Source organism: Paramormyrops kingsleyae, chromosome 2, assembly GCF_048594095.1.
Source record: "Paramormyrops kingsleyae isolate MSU_618 chromosome 2, PKINGS_0.4, whole genome shotgun sequence".
NCBI lineage: Eukaryota > Metazoa > Chordata > Actinopteri > Osteoglossiformes > Mormyridae > Paramormyrops > Paramormyrops kingsleyae.
The window spans coordinates 37,177,732-37,190,017 of record NC_132798.1 but is presented as its reverse complement, the minus strand read 5'-3'; the positions used below and the strand labels follow the sequence as shown (position 1 = coordinate 37,190,017).

The window sequence follows — 12,286 nt, the reverse complement described above, 5'->3', positions numbered from 1 at the left end:
GATTTCCTAGGGTGCCTTGTTCACTACAAATGTGCTATTGCTTTGGACCATAACTGCATTTCTGCTGAAACCATCATCTAGACTTTAGTTGGTTCACTTTAGTTTTCTTATCTTGCACTCATAAAAATACCATGTCAGCTTCACCAATGAGAGCTGAAAATGCCTAATTAGTACAAGGTCATGGGAAGAGGAAAGCCCACATAGTCTTGACAATCCACAGGGGTTTTTGTGAGTCTTCCCTCCATTTCTTGGTGAACATGTCACATCTATCGATTAGTCAGCTGATTTTTTGCATGCCAGTGAGCTAACACATTAAGAAGGGGGTCTCATTTTATTCCTGTTATCTTCCCTTACCTGCTACTGCTACTGCATAGCCTTATCATAACTGCACTATTTGCTGTGCAGTAACTGTCTCTATGGGTAGAGTAATGGTTTGATAGTTTGTTGGGGGGGTTGTACCAGCCAGTGATTGGTGCCATTACAGATCATCAGAACAGCTGAAGGAGGACAAGGAGGGTGGATGCTGCCCTCGGAATCATAAAGTATGGGTGTGTTTTTTTTGGGTGCAGAATTACATAGGGATTAACTTCCATTGTGAAAGGGAGTTCGATTATCAAAAATAAAATTAATTAGTGCCAGCAAATCACAACTCACAAAATATTGCTATTCTATTCTTATTTCTGTTTTGCAACCAGTGACAACTATCCAGTTTTAGCCTGAAGTAGAACACGGCTGTTTGCTGTCACCCTTCTTGTTTCTGCTGCCAACAGACAGGGTCATGAAGATGTCCACAGCACAGAAGAGAAACAGGATCCTGGACACTGTAGAGACAACTGGATGACATAGACTTTGCAGATGATCGGGCTCTTCTCTCTCACAGACATCCTGATTTTGCTAAGTTCCATGTGTCCCTGGGTCAACAAGGGAGGGGCTTGCATTTCACTTTTTTAACTAATCAGTCTTCATCGCATGATATCACCACATTGGTCCATTTTTTTTCCTTTTTCAAACTCATGGCTTCCAGCCATCAAGCCAGCAATAGTGTGTGGCTTAGCAGACCAGAAGGTTGTTGGTTCCAGCCTTGTTATTATTATTTTTGTTATTTTTATTATCATCATCATGAAATAAAGATGCACCCTTACATTGCACTGTGCAGATTTGCAAGTAAGCAGATTCCTATGTTTTGTCTATGTTTATCTATGACATGTCCCTTAACAAAAGGCATGCACAATAAAAGTGTACTTTGCCACTAAAACACTGGTTTTAATTAATGCGGTGATGTCATACAATGAATATGTTGATTGCTTAAAGAAGGGCCACTGAGGGACCCTGGGACACATCCAACTCAGCAAAATCAGGACATGTTCACTCCCATACCCAACAATAGCTGCATGAAAAGACCAGCATCGTCATGGAAAACTCAGCTTGCATGGGACTTGACATCCACAGAGGAAAGAGCAAGGCAACACATTCCCTACTTTGCTGACATCGTTGAAAAGCAGGGCAGAACAGACATAAATGTTAGTGTTAGGATCAGCAAGGCAAGGGCAGTTTTCCTTCAACTAAAGAAGATATGGGGATCCAGGGACCTGTCCTCCACCACCAAGATCAGGGTTTTCAACACTAACGTGAAGTTAATCCTACTCTACGGAAATGAGACATGGAGGACTACCGTTACCACCACAAAGAAGATGTAGACTTTTATCAACACCTGAGAAGGAGCCTCCGGATTCGCTGGCCTCACACCTTCAGTAACCAAGAATTGTGGCCGCAAACAAAACAAGAGGCTACAAAAGAGATTCCCCACAACGTGGGAGGTCAGCAGGTCACCCCCTCCATAATCTGAGGCATCACAAGACAAGCCCTCGCATGGAATCCCCTGGAAAAGAGCCCAGCCAAGAAAAACCTGGCACCATGACCTGGAAGCAGATGCAAAGAGAATGGGCCAGAACCGAAATGCCTGGAGAGCTCCTCTCAATGCCTGTGCCCCAGCAGGGGTATTAGGTGAAATAAGAAGAGGAACAGTGTGAATTAGAATTTAGTCCAGATGTGCGCTACATTCAAAACTACAGGAATAACAGCTTATAATATACAGTACATACAAAAACAAATGAACAGAAACAATTTTTAAAAATAGAATTAAAAAACAAGAATTAATGCAAAACGTTACTGATACCTTGTTGAAAGGCTAAAATAACATCACTTCAGTCCATAAACCTCTCCTTAGGGGTACCTCAGCCATTTCATGTAGTTGGTAAATTTAACCAATACAGTACGTCTTCAGCAGATCAATAATAAAAAAATCTCCTGCCTGTAGCTATGTTCGGATTCATTTGTCCTTTTATGTATTTGGCATTGATTTCTAAGATCCTATTAACAACTGAAATGATTTTCTGCCAGCCAAAAAGACAAATTCGCAAACAAACAGCCATGTGTTTCAAAACATATTGTGATTTAGCAGTGTAAAGTTTCTGCCTCTTTTCTCAGCTTATGTCATTTGGTTTTAATAATTTCAGAAACATCATTCCTGTCTTGTTCTTTGAACCCAGAATTTTCATCTTCTCTCTATGTCATTTGAGATGAGGGAGATGAGATTTACAGAAATGACCTATAATAGTTCAGCAACGTTTCTGTGATCACTTTCTCTTCACCAACTTTTCCCAAGAGCTCTTTGCAGTACATTGGTCCCCAACCACAATTTAACCAGCTATGAAATTTAATTAGGAAATTACCCATAAATATTTTTTTTCCCTTGTTGGTCTGCAAAAATGCATGATTCACAAATGTTGTAATAATAATTAAAATGAAAAGCATGTTAGAATCTCTGAATTATTGCTAACAATAAAATTTACATAAAATAAGGAGTTTATTACACCCCACCACCCCCCTCCCAAGCCATGCCTCCCAGTTGGTGATCCTACGCTTTCCAGTACCCATCAATTATTCTTGCATCCGTCATTTGTTGTTTAATTATCCACTTTACCTTTAGTTTAAGATTAACCATGAACATGCTCAGAAGTAATCCAAATGATTTCCATTTTCACCTTATCTCATTTACGGTTTAATCATTACCACTTTGTTTCACAGATCGCATGGGAAACATTATCTCCCACACACTGCCACTGATGCTGAGCTGTTGTTTTGCTTTCCTTTCTCCCAGTAGGAACATATAAATTAAACATTAAAAATGAAACATTATGAATACTATTACCTATGCCTGTGGAGGAGGATAATTGTACATCCAGTCAAACTGTATTTAAAAAAATCACATTTAAACTGAGAAGTCCCAGAAGGGTGCAGAAAAAACGTATTATTATACAGTGGTACCTCAGTTCTGCCGCACCCACCACATGGAGAAACTCCTCGGGATCCCGGCTGGTGAGTCCCCAGGCAGACACGCGGTCTAGTCCCACACTCTGGAAATGGCCATCCATCTGCCGCAGCCAGGTGTTATGTGGGCGTCCCCTCAGTCTGGTCCAGCCGCTGAGGTCCTCAGCAAAGAGGATCCTGCAAGCAAATCACCCTCAGGGAAACGCGCCACATGGCCATAGTGCTATAATTGACACTCCTTTCCAATGCAGGTAATGTGCCTCATTTGTGACCCTCTAGAAACCACTCATTCGACACAAAGTCAAACCAGCGGTACCCAAGGAATCTCTGAAGAGACACAGTACCGAATGAGTCCAGTCTTTCTCCATGTCTCACAGCCATACAGCAACACAGGGAGCACCGGGACTCCAAGAGCACCTTTGTCCTCCTGCAAAGATGTCAGGAGCACCACACACCTCTTTCTAGTGACCTCATGACCCCCCATGCTCTCCCAATCCATCTGCTCACTTCATAGGATGAGTCATCAGAGACATGTCACCGCCGAGGATAGTAAATCTCTTGACGAGGTCAACATTCTCCCCGCAGACAGACACACTACTGATGGGTGTGCCTAAGAATTCATTAAAGGCCTGGATCTTTGTCTTTATCCAGGACACCCACAATTCCAGACTCTCAGACTCCTCACTCAGTCTCTCGAGAGCCCTGATCAGAGCCTTCATTGACTTCACAAAGATCACAGCATCGTTGGCAAAGTCAAGATCAGTAAATCTTCTTTCACCAACAGATGCCCCACAACTGCTGGACCCTACGATCCTGCCCAACACCCAGTCCATACAAGCACCGAATAGAGTAAGATTAAGAACACACCCCTGGCGAACCCCGGAATCAACTGGGAAGAACACCAAGGATGACTCTGCACAGCACTCACAATACTAGTGTACAGACTGGCCATAACGTCCAGCAACTTCAGGGGGGTCCCGCAAAATCTCAGGATGTCTCACAGGGCAACTTGATCAACTGAGTTAAACACTTTATGAAGACTGACAAAAGCTGCAAAGAACCTCTGCCGATATTTATGCTTGCACTTCATGAGAACCCTCAGTGCCAAGATGCAGTTCAATGGTAGAGGCGTGAAACCAGACTGCTCCGGTCATTGACAGGCGAGCAAGTGATCACAGATCCTGTTAAGGATGACCCTAGCAAGGACCTTACCTGGCACTGGGAGCAGTATTATCCCCCTGTAGTTGCCGCAATCCAGGCAATCATTGTTCCCTTCTCTTCCCAGATAGGGACTACAACTCCCATTTTCCATTCAGTTGGGATGACTCCTGACTCCCAAATGGAAGCAAAGATTGCCTGCAATGTCAGGAGAACAGCCTTACCATCAGCCTGGAGAAGTTCACTCCAGATACCACAGATCCCTGTGGCCTTCCCTACCCTGAACTAAATCATTACCCATGTAATCTCAGTGAGACTGGGTGGTTCACAGCTGACTGGAAGATCATGCCTCAAGAACTGTGCACTCAGAGATGTCCAACATCTTAGTTGAAGGATGAGCCTTAAACAACTGCTCAAAGTAGCCTGCCCAACAGGTTACAACTGCAGTGTCATCCATAAGGACTGTTCTATCACCCACCCTAACTGCAAGTCTCTGAGGAACAGATTCAGATGTGCTTAATGCTTCGATTCATCTGTAAGCTGGACGTGGGTCACTAGACCACAGATGGTGTGACACCTGCTCACAGATTCATCTAACAAATGCCTCCTTTTCTGCCTTCAGAGCCCTCACTGCCATCCTCCTCAGTTCCCAGTACAGACTGGAGTTGCCTCCTTCTGGGAACACTGGAAACACCAATACAACCCTTGGCAACTTTCAGGGTTTTATCATGGAAAGTCTCCCTCATTACATTAGAGTCAACAGTCATACCCAAGTCTGCAAGTTCTTCACCCAAACTGCATGCATGAATCTTCAGAGTAGCAACAACAAGTCTGTGGTTGAAATTCACAAAATGGGCACTTCTGTACACCCTGCAGTTCTGCCGGAGCCTCCAGCATCTGCTCACGAGAATGTGATCGATCTCCTTCTCTGCAAAAAATCAACAATAGCAATATTGCAGCTAACGTTGCTTGAACCCCTAATAATAGGACTTTTCTATAAACAATATCAGATGCACGGCACTTCTGATTGGTGAATATTACTGTCACACAAGGAGGATGGCATGAATTTGTAAAACTATTAATTGGGACAGTTTTAAACCCTGGATGAGACATCCTGTATAATGCTTATCCTATTTGCGATTTCCATTTGAAATCAATAAATCATTCAGCCATACTATACAGTATTCACTTCCCAAATTAAGCATGGTGCTGGAAGCCCTTTATGGACTAATGGCTTCTCTCCTGATTTTAGATTTGTGGCCCACACAATGGTGTGATGGGCCGCAGCCCAGTGGTTGAGAAACCAGGCTCTAGAGTGTGTTGGGGATATGTTCAACCAGGCCACCTGGTTCAGCAGTACCGTCAGCTGCCCAGCAGGCACAGAAACAGGTCAGGGTCTGCATAGGGGGGACTCTGCAGGCCACTAGCTCTATTCTCCAACAGATGACATGAACTCCTGCTGGAATCCAGCACCAGTTTTGAGATGATTACTATGTGCCATCTGAGTCAGTCATTATGGTGGGATAAACGTGTGCCACGTTCTGGTTGCACTAGAGGGGGTTGCATGCTCCACCCTTGTGGTCATAAGGTCTACTGTGACATTGGTGAGGCCAGACATAGTCCTAGGTGACATTCCATTGGAACCCACATCTGTCCAATTGCACACTGTTATCGCCTATGAATGGGTGAGGTCTGTTAGCACTTGCTGTGGGAGGAAGGACTGTATGCTATCATGTGTGGCTGGTAGCGGTGCAGGAGCCATAAATCTTAGGCTTGGACTTTTTCAGGGGCACAAGCTGCCATTTGGACCTGGGGAACAACTTACTCTTTTTTGCAGTGGGTCCTGTTATTTCCATGGTGCCTGCTATCTGTCACGCCCACCTCCGTCCGATCCTCGTGTGTGCCACGCCCACTTCGTTACCTCCTGTTTCTGCCTGATTGTTCTCACCTGTTGCTCGTTACCCTTAGCTTGTCTTGTGTATTTAGTCCTCGTCTGAGTCAGTCTTCCCTAGACTTGTCATTGATGTTTGCTGTTGTGCTTCCCCAGTCCTGTTACCTGAATAAATCCCTGTTCTACCCTGCTTCCTGGCTCCTCTCCGCTGCTTGCCGGTTCGCTGGTTCGCGAACGTGATACTATCTCAACTTTTCCTTCTGTGGTGAACTCAATTCATCCTGGCCCGGTGATGGCTCTACCCCCGAGCCTAGCACCCACCACCACAAGGCCAGTTACTCCATGACCTAGATGCTAACCACACTTTGACATTGGTGCCAACGTGCTGCTGTCCGTGGTCAGACATCTGGCAGCGTAACTGTGATGGCCTGGATCCAGGACAGCAGCAGTTGGTGTGGGAGCTGCTGATGGAATTCAGGGACAGTTTTGCCGCGGGGAATGGGATGTGGGGCAGACATATTTAGTGGAACATGAGATCAACAACAGTGGATGGACGGGGGAAAAGAGACACTGGCACTTTTGTGTAGACTACAGATGCCTGAATGCCGTAATGAAAAAAAGACTCTTATCCCATATTGTGTATTGATGAGTTATTGGATTTGGTGGGGGGCTCTTCGTGGTTCTCTTCATTAGACTTCCACAGTGGATATTAGCAGGTGCCACTTGCACCTGAGGCCAAAACTAAGATGGCCTGTTGTTTGAACAAGGGGTTAGGGCAATTTCTTGTTGTTTGGTCTTTGCGTGCCAGCGACGTTTGAGTGCTTAATGAATAGGGTGCTGTTAGGCATTCCCCAGAGTGAATGCCTAGTTTATCTAGATGACATTCCTAGAGTCAGCCCATATTTTTGCTAGGGGCCAAATGTTAAAAGCATGGGGTAAGACAAAAGCAGAGTTATAATATATGTGAGGGGGAAAATTTTGATCTTATATGGGTGTACAGCCCACAGTGGAAGAAGGGACATTGCACTAAACTGTACAACCAGTGGGTAGAGTCCTGCAGAGTGCTGGAGAGGATGGGAGACATAATCTACTGCGTTCAGCTACCCCTGCAGGGTAGGAAGGGTAGCTCTGCACCGGGGCAGATCGGCTCCCTATAGGGGAGCTCTCCTCAGGCCGCTCCCACGGATACTGCGAGAGGGAATGTTGGTCTGGCTCCTCTTCAGAGTCCAGCGCCGGGTGGTTCTGCAGCCCCAGGTTCACCTGAATTGATAGTGGATTGTAGCAGGTGTCCAGGACAGCTCTATCAGCATGGGCCTACTGATTGGCCTCAGTAACGTGTGGATACATACTGTAATAAAAGATAAGAAACTTGTTCCTGCTTGTTTGTTTGTTTGTTGAGCAGCGGAGGAGGGGGTCTGCCAATATTGGGGGGGACCCCATCCCTTCTATTTCCGACACCCCTGGAGCAATTGAAGTGTAATGTTAACTAGCAATAACACATGAGGTGCAGTAATGCTTCTGTTGCCTGAGCACCAGATTGCGAATGTTTCAATCAACAGCTCAGGTGGCACCGAAATGAGGCATTTAGCCTAAAAGATCAGTCCATAAATTTTACAGATCAATATTGAATCTAACAAATTTTAAGACCAATTAATTAAAAATCTATTTTTGCACACCCCTAATACTATATCATTTTTCTACACACTGTGTGCAGGATTATTAGATAAGTGCTGTTCCTGGAGATATTTTTTGGCAGACCTCTAAAAATGAATTCAGAAGTTTTCTTTTATTCCAAGTAAATTTATTTAGAGAGAAAGTGTTACATTAGACTTTCACAAACAAAAATAAAAGAAAAGCACTTGATTATCAATGTGCAGAATTATTAGGCAATCAAAAAATAAGTAGATTTTTCTCTCTTCACCATCTACAGAGATAATAGTAAACAATTTTAGCCATTCAGTCTATATGAAGAATAACAAACTATCAGTCATTCTGTAGGGTCCACTTTACCATGTTTAATGTCCTGTATAGCCACCTTCTCAGTAGCCGCCATCAGCCTGTTGTCCATTGAACCAATAAAGTTTTTCAATCACATCCTATATCAGTTGAGGCAGCTAGGACCATTTCCCAGACGCTGCTCTGAGAAGTGTCCTGCTTGCTACCTTGGTAAATCTCACACTTTAGTAAGGCCCAGTAGTTCTCAATGGGGGTGATGTCTAAGTCAGGCAATGAAGGCGGTGTCACGCCCCGCTCCGTCCGCTCCCGATGTGTGCCACGCCCACCTCGTTACCTCGTGTTCAGCCCTAATTGTGATTGCCTGAGTCCTGTTAAGTCTAGCTTGTCTTGTGTATTTAGTCCTCGTCTGAGTCAGTCTTCCCCAGACTTGTCATTGTATTGTCCGTAGATGTCCGTCTCCCGTCCAATAAAACCACGTTTACCTGAAGTCCTGGCTGCAACTCGCCTGTTTTCCTGCTCGCCCGCCCGCCAGTCGTGACAGAATGACAAGTCTCCACGACAACACGACGCGGGAGACCGAGCACCACCGGCTCGGTCTCCTGCAAGATTTCGTGTATTGGCGATCCCAGCCCGAGGTCCTGGAGGATCCGGTAGCCCTGGAGCTGGCCACCCGGGGCGCGGACCTCCTCAAGGAAGAGCGCCCGCCCGGACAACAGTACCCGCTGCAGAGGGCACGTAAGTGCCTTCGCCGCCTGAGCCAGCGCTTGGTTAGCAGCCGGGAGAAGCGGAGCAGAGAGCTGGCGGAAGCAGCTCCAACGCTCTACCTAGGAGCCTGCTCTCTGCTCCCCGCCTGGGAGGACACCGCCGCAACCAGCCTGGCCAGCTTCCCGCCGGAGAAGCCGCCTCCCTTAGAAGCGTACTTCTACCGGCCGGAGCGTCTGGGACACGGAGGAATACGCGCCGTGAGAGACGCTATTCCCCGGGTGCCGAGAGCCCTTAAAGGAACAGCGCCAACACGCTCGGCATCCCTCCTGCCTGCTCCGGACCTGCATGCTCCGGACCTGCCCGCGGCTGCGCTGCCTGCTGCCGCCGCCGATCTGCCCGCGGCTGCGCTGCCTGCAGCTTCCGCCGTTCTGCCTGACCCGCCTAACCCACCTGACCCGCCTGTCCTGCCTGCTCTGCCTGCAGTCCCTGCAGCTGCCACCACTCAGGCTGCGGCGCCCGCGGCGGCGCCCCCTGCTGGCCGCGTGATGGCGGCGCCCCCTGCTGGCCGCGTGATGGCGGCGCCCGCCCTGCCGGCTCCTGAACTGCCTGTCTCGCCTGTCCTGCCGGCTCCTGAACTGCCTGTCTCGCCTGTCCTGCCGGCTCCTGAACTGCCTGTCTCGCCTGTCCTGCCGGCTCCTGAACTGCCTGTGGTGGCCGCAGTGGCGCCCCCTGCTGGCCGTGTGATGGCGGGCCTGCTGTGGCGCTCCCCGCTGGTCGCGTGCTGGCGGAGCCCGCCGAGGCGCCCCCTGCTGGCCGCCTGCCGGCGGAGCCCGCCGAGGCGCCCCCTGCTGGCCGCCTGCCGACGGAGCCCGCCGAGGCGCCCCCTGCTGGCCGCCTGCCCGCGGCCCTGCCTGAGGCCGCCTCTCCCGTCCTGCCCGCGGCCCCGCCTGAGGCCGCCTCTCCCGTCCTGCCCGCAGGCTCTGACTGCCCCGCCTGCGGCCACGCCCGAGGCTCTGGCTGCCCCGCTGGTTGCCTCCCTCCTGACTCCCTGTCAGTGTCCCGAAAGGGACGGGGCCATAGGCGTGGGGCCCGGTTCCCGCCCGCCCTGCCCCCTGGCTCGCCCTCGCTCGCCTTGGCTGGGGCTCCGGGGCCGCCTGCGGTTCCTCCGGCTCGGGGTCGGCGGTCGCCTTCGGGTCCCCCCCTGGATCCACGGTGCCGGTCCTCGGTCGCGCCTCCGGCTCCATGTCGGTCGCCTCCGGGCCCCCCTGCTCCGGCTGGGCGTCGGACGGCGCCTTCCCCGGCTTCGGCTGCGCCTCCGCCTGCCGCGGCTTCCCCCTCCTGCCTGCCTTCACTGGTGTTCCCTCCTGCTCCCTCCGTGTCCCCTCCGTCACTCCCTCGTCCCGTTCCCTTGGCCCCTGGGTGGTCCCCTCCTGCTCCCTCCTCCCTCCTCCCTCTCCCCTGCGGCCCCTCCGGCCGCTGCCCGTCGCCCGCCTGGGCTCCCTCGGGCTCCCCTTCTTCCTCCTCCCTTTCCTTTGGTCCCGCCTGTTTCTGCTCCTCGTCCTTTTGTTCCTCCTCCGTTCACTCCTGGCCCTTTTGTTCCGCCTTTCTCCCCTTCTGTGTCTCCCTTCCAGGTCTGTCTGTCCGCTTTCCCTGTTCTTTGTCGGGTTCTGTCCTTCGTCTCGTCCCTGTTCCTGTTTTGTGTCTCTGTCTTGTTCCCTGTTTTTGGTTGATGTTTTGCTTTGTCTTCCAGGTCCTGTTCCCCGGTTCCGTCTCGTCCGTCGCCTCCTCTCGGGCGCGCCCGGTGTGCGCGCCTTTGGGGGGGGGTTATGTCACGCCCCGCTCCGTCCGCTCCCGATGTGTGCCACGCCCACCTCATTACCTCGTGTTCAGCCCTAATTGTGATTTAAGTCACAGAGGCAGATAGGGACAGAATTTTGGAGGGTTGACCTCATTGCCAGACATCTACATGAGCCCTGGAGCCAAAAGCAGAGGCCAACATATTCCACATTATGGCTGAGAGCAGACTGCTGAAGTGGAACAATTCAGACCATCCAACCCTCTAAAGGAGACTGGAGCTAAGGGAGGGGGACTGATCTGGCACCTGCTGGTGGAAAATATAGGCATACCTTGATGTTTAAATGCTGTGTGATTCACATAGATACTATCTTTTAGATACCATCTTTGGCCTCATTCAGTGAGTATAGAGTATAGTTTTGCTACTAGAGTAACTTACAGTAGTTTGTTGACCAAAAACATTTCATGACATCCCTGTTAATTCAACAGATATTGATATTGATGTTTTGATATATTATTTAACTCTTCTAAGTGATTAGAGCTGAGAGTGGAAACTGTTTGTTATTTTGGGTTGGTTTTATAGTGTTGTATTTATTAATAGTATTATATGAAGGAATAAGTTTTATTGTAATATGTCCAATGACAATGATAAAAAATTGTACTTACTAACTAACTGCAGATAATCAAAACATCACTCTGTAATGATAATTCTGAGAGTCCATACTGTAGGTTCATGACCTCTGAACTTAAAAAGAAACCTGATTCTTTGAATTAATCATACCTGTTCCAGTGCAGTTTCAATGTTCCGTGTGAACATTTACTCCAGTTTTAGGTGGAAAGGAGTCATTAATTTTTCAGTCACTAGATTAATTAGATCTGACTAAGTAAGTGATGAAGAAATAGGCTAAACTAGTCAGGGACTGACTTGGCACAGAAATCCACCCACCTTGACTTCTGCATCCTCATTTTACTGTTCTAGTGATTCACAGCTTACAACATACTCAAAAACTCTCCATAAAAATAGTTGATATACTTTCAAAATTAATTTTAAAATAGACAGTATTAGGTCAACAAAGAACATTGTCAGTCGCTCCCTGATTCAATTCAACGGGATCCAACAACACAACAGATTAGAAGTGGGTCACCATAGTTGACTACAAACTCACAATATTTCCACCCACTGTGGCTATATTGCAATGGTTCAAACACTTACAGTAGCTGACAAAGTCATAAGATTCACATTTCACCAAGTTTCAAAGGTCACTCATCATAAAACATCCTTTTTTAAATGATCTTTTCACTTATTTCTGCAACTCTGATGTCTTATCAAAGGCAAGGAAGGGAAATAACTGTGTGAATTCCCCTGACTCACCAGAAAGAAGATTGATGCAAAGAGTTATATTAGAAAAAGCATTTGCCATTTTGACTGAGGGGTGAAGGTACAAATGCCCT

The 12,286-nt window shown here is 48.1% G+C and overlaps 1 protein-coding gene across 2 annotated transcripts in view; it reads right to left on the bottom strand.

The window, feature by feature from the left end:
- Positions 1-3,475, bottom strand: part of wscd2 (WSC domain containing 2) — a 91,288-nt gene extending 87,813 nt beyond the window's left edge. For both annotated transcript variants that reach the window (XM_072709089.1, XM_023804374.2), the window contains exon 1: positions 3,328-3,475. The gene's annotated coding sequence lies outside the window, so the exon portion shown is untranslated. The remainder of the gene's footprint in view (positions 1-3,327) is intronic.
- Positions 3,476-12,286: the final 8,811 nt, after the last annotated feature.